General features: G+C 57.7%; 1 long non-coding RNA gene across 1 annotated transcript; it reads right to left on the bottom strand.

Moving 5' to 3' along the window:
- Positions 1-976: 976 nt before the first annotated feature.
- LOC124526966 (uncharacterized) lies at positions 977-14,174 on the bottom strand. The gene is made up of 3 exons (XR_006965771.1): positions 12,735-14,174; positions 2,815-2,950; positions 977-2,720 (listed from the first exon to the last, which is right to left on the bottom strand). It is a non-coding gene; the product is annotated as an uncharacterized LOC124526966 (long non-coding RNA).
- Positions 14,175-15,098: the final 924 nt, after the last annotated feature.

Here is a 15,098-nt window from a genome sequence, read left to right as displayed (position 1 = left end):
CAAACATAAACCTGCATCTCGTTTTACGAGCTGGAAATCTAATAGCAAACCCTCCTGCTACTTAAATTTCTACATTAGGACCTGGGAGCGTGAGCATTTTCCCCTCCTCCACCCCCCCCCACTCTCCCCACCCCCCTCCCCACTCCCTCCACCGCCGTTTTATGCTGAGTTGATTCAAGTGGGCACGTTGCCAGGGTGAACATTAACCGTGAGGCTCTTTCCCCGCCTTGGGAATATGCATAATAATTTTATATCTTCTCCATCTGGCCAAACACAGCCTCGAACGTTCTGATGATGAGCCAGGGGGCATATTCTCGGTTTCCTCCGGTGGTATAGAGTTTTCTAGAACCGGAGAGGGGAGACACTGGAAACATTGTGGGGCCAGCGCTCCCTTGGACGTATTTTATTGTTTTAATATATAAATAGGTTCTTTTAAAAAGGGAGCCAAGGGGCGCCTGGGTGGCGCAGTCGGTTAAGCGTCTGACTTCAGCCAGGTCACGATCTCGAGGTCCGTGAGTTCGAGCCCCGCGTCGGGCTCTGGGCTGATGGCTCGGAGCCTGGAGCCTGTTTCTGATTCTGAGTCTCCCTCTCTCTCTGCCCCTCCCCCGTTCATGCTCTGTCTCTCTCTGTCCCAAAAATAAATAAACGTTGAAAAATAAATAAATAAATAAATAAATAAAATAAAAAATAAAAAAATAAAAAGGGAGCCACATATCTCATGGTGTGCCCCTTTTACGTGCAGAAGCTCCAATTACTTGATATTTTGTAAGCGCCTGAAAAATTATATTTCTAATTCCTCCCAAGGCCCGTCGTGAGAAAGCTTATTATAACCGCGGGGCGTTCCCCCCAGGATTTGGCCGCTGCCGCGCCGAGGGCGACGATGGTGTTCACGGCTCCTGTCAGGGATGGGCCCTGCGGGCTCAGAGGTGATGTGTCACTAGCGATGTCCGTCTGGATCTACATCGTTGAAGCACCTCTAGTGGTTGAAGGCTGTGGAGAGCGAGGACAATCGTACCACTTTGCCACGGTCAGGACAGTCGCGTCATCGCCCCAGTGAGTCACACTGCCCAGCACAGAGCAGAGAAAGGCGTGACCCGTCCGCATGCAGAGAGATGATCCCAGGGGTACAGGGAGGGGAGAGCCCACGGAGCAGGCCGAGCCATCTGGAAACCTCTGGCTGCAGACAAATGGCTGAGGGCAATGGTCCCTCCCTGCTCCCCATTCTTTTTGTCACCTCCTGAGGCCCGGTGTCTGTCCTTTATGGCCCTCTCCCAGCTCTGGACAGTCCTTGGCCGTTAAATGTCTCAAGAATGCCAGGGAATAATCTTGCTCCCGGGCAAAACGCTCCCTCCATCTGGGGTTTATTAGAAAGAGGTCTGAAACTTTACAGAGGGGTACGGGGGGGAGAGTCTGTCCCAAGGGGAGCCGGCCTCGGGAGCTCTGACACTGGAGGAGACGCAGGGCCGGAGGCTGGGGGCAGGCGTTAGCGTGGGTGGGCAGGCTAACTCGGGGTCAGAAAACAACCCCCCTCCTCTGCTTCCCGATTCCGCGCCTGGTACAGCTCGACCTCAGCTCAGCAAACAAACGCTAAGCTAATGATTGCCTAGTACTTGCTGGCTGCCAAATTCTAGGAGGGACGAAGGGAAGGAAAGCTGTGGCCCGTGCACTTGGGGAGCCTGCAGTGTAGACTTAGCAGAGGTGGAATCTGAGCTGGTTATGTCAGAACAGGACAGCGCCATTAAACGTCAGGCTCTGAGATCCTTGAGGCAACCGCGAGGGTGGGGCGTAGAATCACCCCCAACGTCCTTCACATCCTTCTGCCTCAGTGACAAGAACCCCAGCTTTTAGCTAGATTCATTGCACGCGGATAAAAGGCTACAACCCCACACAACATAGTGACTAAGTAAGGAATGTCTTCTTGGCTGGAATGCGGAGGTGATGGATGTGCCCCAACAGCCATTTTGGACCACGAGGTGTCACGATCAGGACAAAGGAGCAGCCGTGTGGAAAAAGTCTGACTCCCAACTCTTATCTGAGCACGTTGTAATAGAAAGCCCTCAACCTAGCTGGATATACTCCCCATCCTGTCTTGTGGCCATGTGCCTAAAGTTTGGCCAACAAATCTTAAGCAGCTGTCTTATATATGCAGCTTTCAGAAAGCATCCTTACACAGCAGGGCCATGCCCTCTGCTACGACCTGAACTGTGTCCCCCTCCTGAAATTCACATGTTGGAGCCCTGACCCCCGCGTGATGGGATTTGGAGGTGGGGGCTTGGGGAAGTATCTGGGTTTAGATGAGGTCATGAGTGCGAGCCCCGGGATGGGATCATTGTCCATATAGGAGGAAGGGACTGGTTCTCTCTGTGCCGCGTGAGGTCACAGTGAGCATGCGGCCGTCTGCAAGTCCGGGGGGGAGGCCTCACCAGAACCCCACCGTGCGGCACCCTGATCGTGGCCCTGCCGCCTCCAGAAGCGTGAAAAATAAACGTCCGTTGTTTCAGGCACGCTGTCTGACCGAGGCTCGGTTCATCCCTCCGCCGGCTGGGACGCCCAAGCGGCTGGCCCGTGAGGGAGCGCGCTGCCCACGGAGCCGTTGAGGAACCAGATGCTGTTCTGCCTGGGCCAGATCGCCCCCTTCGATTATCTCGGATTTGCGATGTATTCTGAGACAGAACATACGTTCGAACCCTGAACGTTGATACGGCCTTTGCTCTGGTTTTCTAATGAAAACAAACCAAAACCAAAAAACCTGAGTAACAATTTTGCCTGAGAATTCTCACTCCACAGGCTGATAGACACCTTCTGTGTTCTCACCTTCCCAGATCAGGTGGGTGTTTCCTGAGGCAAATGAGGTCCAGCCCCTCGGGTGGGTATTCTCCGGCCCCGTGCGCGTCGCACAGCCTGCCCTGGTCGCACGGCGCCTTCTTTACGTGACAAGATCTCCGCTGATCTTATAAAGAGCAAAGAGAATTTGGACACATTTTTAGAACAACTCTGCTCAAGACTCTCTTCCTCCCAGAAGCCTCTCCCCGATGCACCCTGCACACCCCGATTTCTTGCCCCTCTGCCCCCAGGCTCCCAGGGTGTGACCCTCCACCCTGCAGGGCCGCCCCCTCCCCACCTGCACTGCGTCCCCTCAGCAAGGAGATTTCCACCCAGATGGTCCAACTCGGGAGCCGTAAGGAGAACCCCCAGAGGCCGCGGCTGCAGGAAGAGACACCACGCTGGGGTCACAGGGACTCAGGCCCAGGGACCCTGGGGACCATTGCCGTGACAGCCTTCCCCCCACACCCAGACCTCCGGCAGGTCGCCCCTCGAGGAACCACCCTGCGAGGGGGCCTGAGTGACGGGGTCTGAGAATGACCCCCGGCAAGACGTACAGCAGGTGGAATGAAGAAAACCAAAAGTCCCGCCCAGTTTCCCTCAGAGAAAGACCAGGACGGGAGGAAGCCGCCCTCCATCCACGAGGTCACACACAACCGGAGGGCAGAGTGATGGGGTCCTTTGTAGCCCCTCAGCCGTGAGCACCGTGTCCGGGGCGGGGACAGGCTCAGCCTCAGCCAGGGCCTGGAGCAGAGCGGTCCCCCAGGCCGAGGCAGACCCCGGGCAGCGGGCTGCGGGCTCCCACCCCCGTCCTCTCTGGGAGGTGCCGTGTCCTCTGACAGTCCCTGCCCCACCCTGACCTCCCTCACCGGGGCGCTACCACGGGAGTCAGGTTCCCTGATGGGGCCTATGCGGCCCCTCCCCGTCACCCGCCAGCCCGGCTCCCAGGTCTCCCCGAGGGCAAGAGTCCAGCACAGATTAGCTCAGTGCGGCCTGCCTTTGCCCAAAACAGCGTGCCCCGTAGGATCGCCCGATTCTGTTAGCGCCGGGTCCCCATCAGGACCAGCCCTGTCCTGTTCCTAGGAGTACCTGACCCTATTAGGACGTCCCATCACCGTTAGCACACGGCCAGCATCAGGACCACCTCTGTCCTGTTACTATCAGGACGGGGCCCTATTGCTCAGTGTGACACCGCTGGCTGGTCTGTCAATCCCCGGGCAGGAAAGGGCGCCTGCTCGTTGCCAAGCAGGGCTGGGGTCAGCAGGAGAACTGGGGGCACGGTGACCTGTCACCTCCTTAGTGTCAGCCCGCCCCCGCGGGTAAGATCCCCTCCACCTGCCTTCTGTCTTTTGCGGGAAAGAGAGGAACGCGGAATCACAGCTGATGGAAGGGACATCTCAGAAATGAGCCTCTGTGTCAGAGGAGGATGAAGGAAAGGGGGAGAGAGGGACCACCGTGGGGCCACGTGTCTTTGGGGGAGGGGCCCGACCTCCCACCTGCAGCCGCCGTCCTCCGGGCCTCGGGGAGACCCGCTGCTCTGGCCTTGCAACACCCCCCCACACACACACAAGTGACAAGGGCCCAGGTTCCCTCTGGCGGGAAGGCTCACCCAGGAGGGACACACATTCCTCGCAAAGTCAAAGGAGCCTGGCGGATTCCTCCGGAAGGGCTTGTCTTTTGACAGGCTTCGCACCCTCTCCCCCGAGGTCTTTGTCACCAGCCCTGACGCCCCCCCTGGTCAGATTAGATCACGGTTTCCCGTCCAACACTGTGAACATCTGGGGCCAGAGAATTCTTTGTCGGGGGCCGATGCTGAGCCCTCCCGACCTCTGCCATTAGATGCAGCCCCCCGAAGTTGTGACAGCCAAAATGTCCCCAGACATGGCTAAGCGTCCCCCGTGTCCAAACCACACGGCGTCCTGGCTGAGGAGACCCGAAGTCTGCCGGCTCTGGGATGGGACTCCGGAGGGGCTTGTGCATAAGAGCAACTTAGGGAGAAGCCCGGGGGAGGGGCAGAGTCACAGGAGTGTGGGTTTGTCCTGGGGCAAACGGGAGCCCTGGAAGAGCGTCAGAACCGAAGGCCACACCAGAAACCCCCTCCACGGGGAAGTGGTCTGAATGACTCTCGAAACATTTGCATGGGACAGTTTGCATTTGACTGACCCAACCTTTCGGAACATGCAAACTCGCGGGGTCTTATGGGTAAAAGAAATGCTTTGTGGGGCGAAGCTGGAGCCGGGGGAGTTGGGTCCAGGGCCAGAACAGGACTAGGCTGTTCCTAGAGCCACCTGGGAAGGAAGAGGGTGCCTGTCCCACCTGCTCACCCCAGATTCCCACCGGCCGCTTCCTACCTGGCGGCATCGGCCTGCGTGTGAGTGTGTGTGTGCGTGTGTGTGCATAGCTGGAGGTCAGCTAGAATAAGAGGTGACTGAGTTAACCTAAGATGGAGAAGTATTTGAATTAGTGAAGAATATTTGCATTGTTAAAAACGGAAGATGTAATTCAAATAGAGATCGACTTGGAAAGACATACCTCCCTACAGGGTAATGGGAGAGGGTGACCAGGCCAGGAGTTTGCGGGCTGATGGGAGAGGATGACCAGGCCAGGGGTTCGCGGGCTGATGGGAGAGGGTGACCAGGCCAGGAGTTTGCGGGGTGATGGGAGAGGATGACCAGGCCGGGGGTTCGCGGGCTGATGGGAGAGGGCGACCAGGCCGGGGGTTCGCAGGCTGATGGGAGAGGGTGACCAGGCCGGGGGTTCGCGGGCTGATGGGAGAGGGTGACCAGGCCAGGAGTTTGCGGGGTGATGGGAGAGGGTGACCAGGCCGGGGTTCACGGGCTGATGGGAGAGGGTGACCAGGTCGGGGGTTCGCGGGCTGATGGGAGAGGGTGACCAGGCCAGGAGTTTGCGGGGTGATGGGAGAGGGCGACCAGGCCAGGGGTTCGCGGGCTGATGGGAGAGGGCGACCAGGCCAGGGGTTCGCGGGCTGATGGGAGAGGGCGACCAGGCCGGGGGTTCGCGGGCTGATGGGAGAGGGCGACCAGGCCGGGGGTTCGCGGGCTGATGGGAGAGGGCGACCAGGCCGGGGGTTCGCGGGCTGATGGGAGAGGGCGACCAGGCCGGGGTTCACGGGGTGATGGGAGAGGATGACCAGGCCGGGGGTTTGCGGGCTGATGGGAGAGGGCGACCAGGCCGGGGGTTTGCGGGCTGATGGGAGAGGATGACCAGGCCGGGGGTTCGCGGGCTGATGGGAGAGGGTGACCAGGCCGGGGGTTTGCAGGGTGATGGGAGAGGATGACCAGGCCGGGGGTTCGCGGGCTGATGGGAGAGGGCGACCAGGCCGGGGTTCGCGGGCTGATGGGAGAGGGCGACCAGGCCGGGGGTTTGCGGGCTGATGGGAGAGGGCGACCAGGCCGGGGGTTTCTGGGGTGATGGGAGAGGATGACCAGGCCGGGGGTTCGCGGGCTGATGGGAGAGGGTGACCAGGCCGGGGGTTCGCGGGCTGATGGGAGAGGGTGACCAGGCCAGGAGTTTGCGGGGTGATGGGAGAGGGTGACCAGGCCGGGGTTCACGGGCTGATGGGAGAGGGTGACCAGGTCGGGGGTTCGCGGGCTGATGGGAGAGGGTGACCAGGCCAGGAGTTTGCGGGGTGATGGGAGAGGATGACCAGGCCGGGGGTTCGCGGGCTGATGGGAGAGGGCGACCAGGCCAGGGGTTCGCGGGCTGATGGGAGAGGGCGACCAGGCCGGGGGTTCGCGGGCTGATGGGAGAGGGCGACCAGGCCGGGGGTTCGTGGGCTGATGGGAGAGGGCGACCAGGCCGGGGGTTCGTGGGCTGATGGGAGAGGGCGACCAGGCCGGGGTTCACGGGGTGATGGGAGAGGGCGACCAGGCCGGGGGTTCGCGGGCTGATGGGAGAGGGCGACCAGGCCGGGGGTTCGCGGGCTGATGGGAGAGGGCGACCAGGCCGGGGGTTCGCGGGCTGATGGGAGAGGGCGACCAGGCCGGGGGTTCGCGGGCTGATGGGAGAGGGCGACCAGGCCGGGGGTTCGCGGGCTGATGGGAGAGGGCGACCAGGCCGGGGGTTCGCGGGCTGATGGGAGAGGGCGACCAGGCCGGGGGTTCGCGGGCTGATGGGAGAGGGCGACCAGGCCGGGGGTTCGCGGGCTGATGGGAGAGGGCGACCAGGCCGGGGGTTCGCGGGCTGATGGGAGAGGGCGACCAGGCCGGGGGTTCGCGGGCTGATGGGAGAGGGCGACCAGGCCGGGGTTCACGGGGTGATGGGAGAGGGCGACCAGGCCGGGGGTTCGCGGGCTGATGGGAGAGGGTGACCAGGCCGGGGGTTTGCAGGGTGATGGGAGAGGATGACCAGGCCGGGGGTTCGCGGGCTGATGGGAGAGGGCGACCAGGCCGGGGTTCGCGGGCTGATGGGAGAGGGCGACCAGGCCGGGGTTCGCGGGCTGATGGGAGAGGGTGACCAGGCCGGGGTTCGCGGGCTGATGGGAGAGGGTGACAAGGCCGGGGTTCACGGGGTGATGGGAGAGGGTGACCAGGCCGGGGACTGGTGCTCCAGGGCACATGGCTGCCCCTTCCCGGTGCTAGTCTGTCCTGAGCCTGGCAGGGAAACCTCATGCCCCCGCCCCATGGGGAACAGTCAGCGACAGCCTGCCTGGAGGACGATGCGCAGGCCTCCGCAGCACCAGGAACGAATTCTCACTACCCATTTTGATCCTAAGACGCGGTGATTCTAAGACGCGGTCTGAAATCCTGAAGACCGCCACGGAATCTTCCTTACCTCAGTTCCCAACTGCAGTGTGTTGAATGGTGGCCCCCAAAAGATATGACCACTCAGGACCTAGAAATGTGACCTCATTTAGAAAAAGGGTCTTTGCAGATGTCTCGATGAGGTTGTCCTGGATTAGGGTGGGCCGTAAACCCCACGAAGGCATCCTTCCAAAAGAGAGGGGAGAGCACAGACGCACGGGGATGCCATGGGCAGGCGGAGGCAGAGAGGGGAGCCAGGAAGCGCAAGCCCGGGACCGTCTGGAGCCCCGGGAGCTGGACGAGGCAGAAAAGGATCCTCCCGTAGAGCCCCAGAAGAAACATGGTCCTGCTGACACTTTGTGCCCTTCCAGCCCCCAGAACCGTGAGACAATACTGCGGTTGTTGAGTTCTGAGGTTTGAAGAGCTGTCGTTTGAAGCTCCCCAGTTGGTGGCGTTTAGTTGTGGCCCCCCCCCCAGGAAACTAACACGCCATCTCCAGAAGTGTTACCACTGCAGGTCCCCTGTGTCTCCAGGCAGCACACCGCAGGCCTGTTGTGCACCCCGCTTTGGGATTGGCAATAACTTGGGGTGATGGTTGCAGGTAAATTTGCCTTGTGCTTTTTAACAGCTGCCTCATGCCACTTCCACTGTCGGCACGTGTGACATTTATTTGACCGGCTCCTCCCGGCGGACATCGAGGCTATTTCCAGCCTTTGACTAGCGCACACACCGCGGCAATCGATATCCTCGCGCAAATGTTACTTAGGACGCCTGCGCATATATCTGCAGGGAAATCCCTCGAATGCAGCCGTGGAGTGTATGTAGGTAGCACAAATGTTGCCACAGTGCCCCCCAGAAGCCGTGCCAAGTCGCCCCCCGCCCGCAACCTGTATGAGCCCCTTTCTCCTACGGCATCTCTCACCGTGCGCTCCACACACGTCTGTCCTTGCCAACCTCACAGGTTTCCATGGCTTTCCTCTCCGTTTCCAACCCGTATTCCTTCTCTCTCCCTCCCTCTCCCTCTGTCTCCCCCTCCCCTCCCCTCCTCTCTCTCTTTCTCTCCCTCTGTCTCTCATTTTGTTGTTCAGTGCACCTGGGTATCCTTCATACGTGTAAAAGCCCTTGTATAACTTTTTTTGGTGAGCTGTTCCTTTTCCATTACTTTGTTGGTCTTTATCACACTGATTTATAGAACCTCTTTATATAGGAATACAGTTAGAGCTTTTCCTGAGATTTATGCTGCAGATTCTGGGTTTCATTTCTCACCAGTCTCCTGTCTTTGTTTACGGTGTTTTCATTGGGGCCAGGATTTTATCATTGTTGATCTTTATTGATTTTTTTATGTGGCTTCTGAGTTTGGGTTATCCGTTAGAAGACCTTCCCCAACCCAAAGCTATTCAAAGAAACTACAGTGTTCTCCCAGTACGTTGATGGTTTCGAATTTTACAACTAAACCTTTGCTGTATGTGTAACCTATGGGGGTTTAGGGAGTGAGGTAGGGATGTAATTTAATTGTTTCCAGAGAACCATGGAGTTGTCTCAGCAGGACCTGCCGAAAATCAGACTTCAGACGGCTTCGGTAATCAATGTGGCGCCTCCCTTGTTCCAAGTGTTTAAATCTGGGTCTGAGTCTGTTTCTGGCTCCCGGACTCGGTCCCATGGCCCCATCTATCGAGTTGGCCCAGGCTTCCAGTATTGTAACCGTATAAGCATGTCAGATAGCTGGTAAAGCTACTGGCCTGTGTTAAAAAACAAAACCCAGCTGAGTGAATTTTGGAGGTCTGGTTGGCTTTCTCCAGGGACCCCAAACCAGGCAGCACGCGGTGCAGCAGACAGAAAGCTCCAGCTCGTTGCACGCACGACAGACCGTCCTGTGCAGAAGGGAGCAGGGCAAGGAGGCTGCCCCGGGCAAAACATCTTAGTTGGGTGAGGTCACTCTCCTCCAAGGGACCGTGGGGATCTGCCACTGATGACCTCGCTCGTGCTGACCGGGTGACTCCTCACGGACTCTGAGATCCCATTTCTGGGAGAGGTCAGAGCCGGAATCAGGTGAAGTCTCAGTTTGGTGACGTGGGGCCTAGCAGAAGTGACTCCATTTTAGAGACTGCTGTCTTCTTTTTGACACCTGACATACCCTTCTCTTCCAGAGTTTCCCCTAGCTACTCTTGCCTGTTTATTTTTCCATGTGAACTTTAAGATCAGCTTGGCTAGTTCTAAGGGAAAAAACCCTCGGCATTGCCGTAAATTCATAGTCTAGTTTCAGAAAACTTGACCCCTTCATCCTACTGAGTCTTTCGAGCCCAGACCAGGTCTCCATTTCATTTCTATTCATTCTTCCGTTGGAGAAAGCGTGTTGGAGAGCTTGCTACCCACAGCTGTCCACTTCTCCTTCATTCATTACGGAGCACTTACCGGTGTCGCGGCATTGTGGACAGGGTATTTTCCCATTACGCAATGTCCCTCATTGCCGCTTGCATCAGAAGAAGGTTCTTGGTCCTCGTCAGTTTGACACAGGTCTCTAGGCTGAGTCCCTACTCTGCGTGGCAGTCTCCCAGCAGGTTCTCCGGGGCGCAGATCTGCCTATGCCGCCTGCACTCTGCCCTTGTTCCTTGCGTACGAGAGTGCGGCCAGTCCCCCAGAACCGTGTTAAATAGCAGGGAAGATTCTGGCTTTCAACTGAGTGCTCCCAGGCTTTGTTCATTCGGCATAACTCAGGCACTTTGGTTGAGACCTGTTAAATATGCTTTTTCCATATCCTTATTACTCAGGCTTTAAAAAAAAAAAAAGTATAGATGCTGATTCTATCAAATCAGCTTGATTTGTGGAGGTCACCTCATGCTTTTTCTCTGTTGCTTTATGAACATGGAGATCTATTTTAAGAGGTTTCCTAATATCAGACCATGTTTACATCCCCAGGTCATGGCTGATTAGGTTTTTACACATTTTCGTGTTGATGTTCATTCACGAAATGGGGGTGTGGTTTCCTCTCTGTGCCCATCTCGCTGGGTTTTGGTGTTACTCCTGTGTTGCCTTCATAAAAAGAATTTGGAAATTTGCTTCCTTGTCAATACTGTGCACCCATGGAAGTGGCACTGACGGCTGTGTGTTGCTTAAGGGTGTGGTGGAATCACCTGTGAAGCCGTCTGGGCCTGGAGCCATCTGTAGCTTTGTTAGTGTTCCAGCATTACGGTCCTAGGGGTCCACTGCCAAGATCAGTAGAATAGTGGGTGGGAAACTTGGTCGGAGCACACCCCATGAAGAATTTTTAAACGATAGTGGGGTGCCCGGGTGGCTCAGTCAGCTAAGCATCTGACTTCAGCTTAGGTCATGATCTTATGGTTCGTGAGCTTGAGCCCCACTCTGGGCTCCACACGCTCTCTCCCTCTCTCTCTGCACCTTGCCCACTCATGTTTCTCTCTCTCAAAAACCAATCGATCAATAAAATGAAAAATTAAATGATAGTAAAGCCAACTATTATTACCATGCACTGTCAATTCTAAGTGGTGAGAGAACGAATACACTCCCTCTTGAGAGGACACCCCCTGGGTATAGCTTCACCGGGATTTCACAAGAGCACACTGTCCTCAGCAAGCCAACACAGACCCTGAGCCTCTGCCAGTGCCTGGAGCCTGGTCTGACAGCTGGTTTGGTGGGCATTTACATCCTATTAAATCATACTAATTTATTCGTCCGGAATGAGAAAATAGAGAACAAGAATTTTTTGTCATATTAGTTGTGAGACATTATTATAAAAATATTAAGGAAACTTTGTGAGGCACCCGGGTGGCTCAGTTGGTTAAGCATCTGACTTCGGCTCAGGTCACACTCTTGCAGTTCGTGGGTTCGAGCCCCTTGTCGAGCTTTGCACTGACAGCTTGGAGCCCGGAGCCTGCTCTGAGTTCTCTGTCTCCCTCTCTCTCTGGCCCTCCCCCATTCTCTCTTGCGTGCGCTCTCGCTCTCTCTCAAAAATAAATGAACATTTAAAAAAATTTAAGGAAATGTTGAAACTCTAAATCTTCCAAAAATCAGGCATAGAAATTCCTCAAAAAATTCAACATAGAATTACAGTATGATCTATAGCAACTCCACTCTGGGCATAGACCCAAAAGAATTGAAAGCAGGGGCTTAAACACACAGATATCTGAACACCCGTGCTCATAGCAGCATCGTTCACAATAGCCAAAGGGTGGAAACAACACACGTGCCCCTCCATGGATGAATGGGTAAACAGAATGTGGTCTGTCCACACAGCGGACTAACTTTCAGCCCTAAAAGGGAAGGACATCAGACCCCTGCTGCAGTGTGGATGAGCCCTGAGGACGTCACGCATGTGCCAGAGACACAGGGGTGGACAGTGTGTGGTTGCCCTGCTGGGGGAGTTGGGGGGGGGGACAGAAAATGGGATGAAGGCCGCCGGGAGCTGGGGGAGGGGGAACCAGGTCTCAGGGTTTAATGGGGACAGAGTTTCAGCTTTACAAGATGAGCAGAGTCCTGGAAATAGGGGGATGTGGGGCTGCACAAGAGTATGGATGCCCACTTAACCATAGTGACCACGACAGGGCGCCTGGCGGGCTCAGTCGGGTGAGTGTCTGACTCTTCATTTCAGCTCAGGTCACGATCTCGCCATTCGTGGGTTCGAGCCCCGCGCTGGGTTCTGCACTGACAGTGTAGACCCTGCTTGGGACTCTCTCTCTCTCTCTCTCTCTCTCTCTCTCTCCCTGCCTCTCCCCATCTTGCGCTCTCACTCTCTCTCTCAAAATAAATACACATTTTTAAAAAATGGTCAAGATGGGAAACTTTGCATTATGTGTGTTTTACCACAAACAAACAAACAAATGAAGCAAGTTCTTTAACTTGTTAAACAAAAGAGTTATTGTTAGAAAAAAAAAAATTTAAAGGAGAGAAGAAAAAACCAAGGCACAAGCCCTGGCTGCTGGGTCTGCCGGCAGCACGTCCCGTCGGGGGCGCCGTGCCCGAGGCCCCCCTCCTGCACACGCCCTCCATCGGGGTCCAACCCTAGAAAGTTCGGAGGAGCCCTAAAGCTCTAAGCCTGTGGCTACGCGTGGGATTTCCCAGCAAGCTGGTTTTACGCCCATTGCCGCTAAGCTGACCTCCTCTTTCCAGACATTTCCACCGACACAATCTTACCAGAAGCTTCGTCTTTGTTTCTTATTTCATAAACTCATGAGTTTAATTCCCGGATCTCCAGGGTCACTCTGAGAAGCTCTGAGAAGCGGGGGTACTTTCGGCTCGGGGTGTAAGGACCCTCTTCGGGAAGAGGCGTGGCCGTTCTAGGGAATGTCCTCCCTAGCGGGGGGGAGGGGTCACTCCTGGACAGTCCCTGGAAGGACCCACAGGGGAGCAGGAAGAAGTCTGCCTCGTTTCCCAGGAGGGGCCCTCACCCCCGGGCGGGCGGGCGGGAGGTCAGCACAGGCCCACGCACAGCTCACAGGGTCCCAGCGCTCGTCTGCCGTGTCCTCTCCCGCCCCCAGGAGTGAGATGGACCGTCTCCGTGCGGTGACAGGGTGGTCACACAGCTGTCCGAAGAGTTCACATGCTCCAGAAACAGCAGTCTTTCCGTTTCCTGCTTGATTTTTTTTTCTCGTGTCATGAACAGAGTTGACTCCCTGAAACAGCAGCTCAGAGATGAGGACAGAAAGGACGGGGACAGGGGGGTGGGCAGACGTAAACATTTCTAGGGGCTGTAAGGTCACTCCACGGCGTGGACGCAGCGTGAAAAAATCCAGCACATGACATGGGGAAACTCGAGGGCGGCATTTCCTCTCCGGAGCCGTCTTTCACCCGGCAGGTAAGAGGGATGCTGGGTGGGGACTTTGGGGCGTCACACCCCTGATGGCTTCCTACTTCAGTGGGCTTAATTCTAAGGCCCATCTTACCAGTCTCATCGCAATACTGCGAACAACACGCCGGCGGTGGAAATAAAGGTACGTGGGCATTTCAAAACCTGGAACATTTCCATCGCATCCGATTCAAACGCGTGTGATCATGTGACGAGCATCACGGAGGCGAGGGGACCCGCGTGGACTGTTGGCGGGCTGGGGACACGGGCAGGAGAGCGCTGCTAAGGAAGCGAACTCTCAGGTGACTGCTGGAGACCTTGAGGCAAATTCTGAACACTTAACTGTTTCGCGGCCGCCTGCCTCCCTCGGGTCAAGATATACTTATTGGCCGATGGAAGGATGCTCGCGGCCCCCGGGCCTTCTGTCAGTCACCGCGGTGCGTCATCGGCACTATTGGCTCACCAGCCCCCGCGGGAGAGGCCCAGCCCCCACGCCGGTTTCGGCCCCCGGGAGGTGGGTGTCAGGCTTGGCAGGCTCCAGCCGCGGCTGCGCCATCCAAGGGCGGCTTCCTGCCAGGGCCGCTCCCACAGTTACCCAGTGGCTGGTGGCCACCGAGAGACTCACACAGGCCAGGGGCCTCTGGGTTTCCAGGCCCGGGGGCAGGAGTTGGGCAACACGGGGCTCGTCCCAGGGCTTGTCCCTCTCAGTTGGGCCGACGACCCCTCCCGGCCCGGAAACAGCACAGGCCTCGCCCTCCTGCGTTGAGCAAGGCCCCTCCCCCGGGGCCAGCTGCCCGCCGCTTCCTCTGCAAGAGGCTCCCCTGTCCCGGGGCTGGGGGGTGCCCCAGCAGGGCTTCTCCTTCAGGAAGCCCCTCCCTCCCGCCGTCCTCACTGCCCGCCCCCAGCCGCCACAGGCTGCGGATGCCAGGATTTCCACCCCCTGCGCCCACGTGGGCCCCAGTGGCTTGGCTCTTGGCTGGCACTGCCCCCCCCCCTCCCAGCAGTCTGGCTTTTCCAACTCTGGGCTCCAAATTTAGGGGGTGGAAACAGGCTCACCGTGGCAGGACTCCCCGGTTTGCCACGGCTGGACGGACCGGAGAGGTCCACGGGGCTCAGCTGCACGCGCCTGTGAGACCCAGGCCTTCCCCATCGGGGTCACCTCTCCTACCCCCGCCCTCCAGAACGGAGACAAGACGAGGCCGCGTCTGGGGCAGGGGATTTTCCATGCCAGCTGTGTTGAGGCTCGGGGGCCGCCAGCTCCGGGCCGTGGCTAGATGCCCTTCCCTTTTCTCAGGCAGAGTCATTGGCCCTCCTGGGTACAGCCTGTTCAGTTTCCGTCCCGCCCGGCCCTGTACTCAGGAGAACCAGTTCCGGAGGGTGCGGCTCTGGCCCGTGGGCCCCGGGGAGTCGCCCACTTAGGAGGGCACCAGGGCGCAGGAGGGCCCCCCCGGGCACATGGTGATGCCAGTCTACCCCCCCTCCAGGGCTCAGCCAACACCCGTCTCCGCTCCCGGCTGAGAGAGGGGACAGCAGACAGTCTCCTATGGAGCCACGACTCAAGGTCAACTGGGATGTGACAGCAGCCCCTGCAGGCCCAACGGCCACCGCGCTGTTACGGATCACAACAGTACGCACGTTTCAGGGGCTCGCCCAGGCTTCGTGCGCATCCAGGCAAGACGGGAAGGTGGAGACCCGGGACCCTGCTCTGTCGG

The sequence above is a fragment of the Lynx rufus genome, unplaced genomic scaffold (assembly GCF_022079265.1).
Source record: "Lynx rufus isolate CCGP_SWC_20201006 ecotype Redwood Valley unplaced genomic scaffold, mLynRuf1.p SCAF_5, whole genome shotgun sequence".
In the NCBI taxonomy this organism is placed as follows: Eukaryota; Metazoa; Chordata; class Mammalia; order Carnivora; family Felidae; genus Lynx; species Lynx rufus.
The sequence above is the reverse complement of the archived record's forward strand: the minus strand, read 5'-3'. Positions and strand labels throughout refer to the sequence as shown.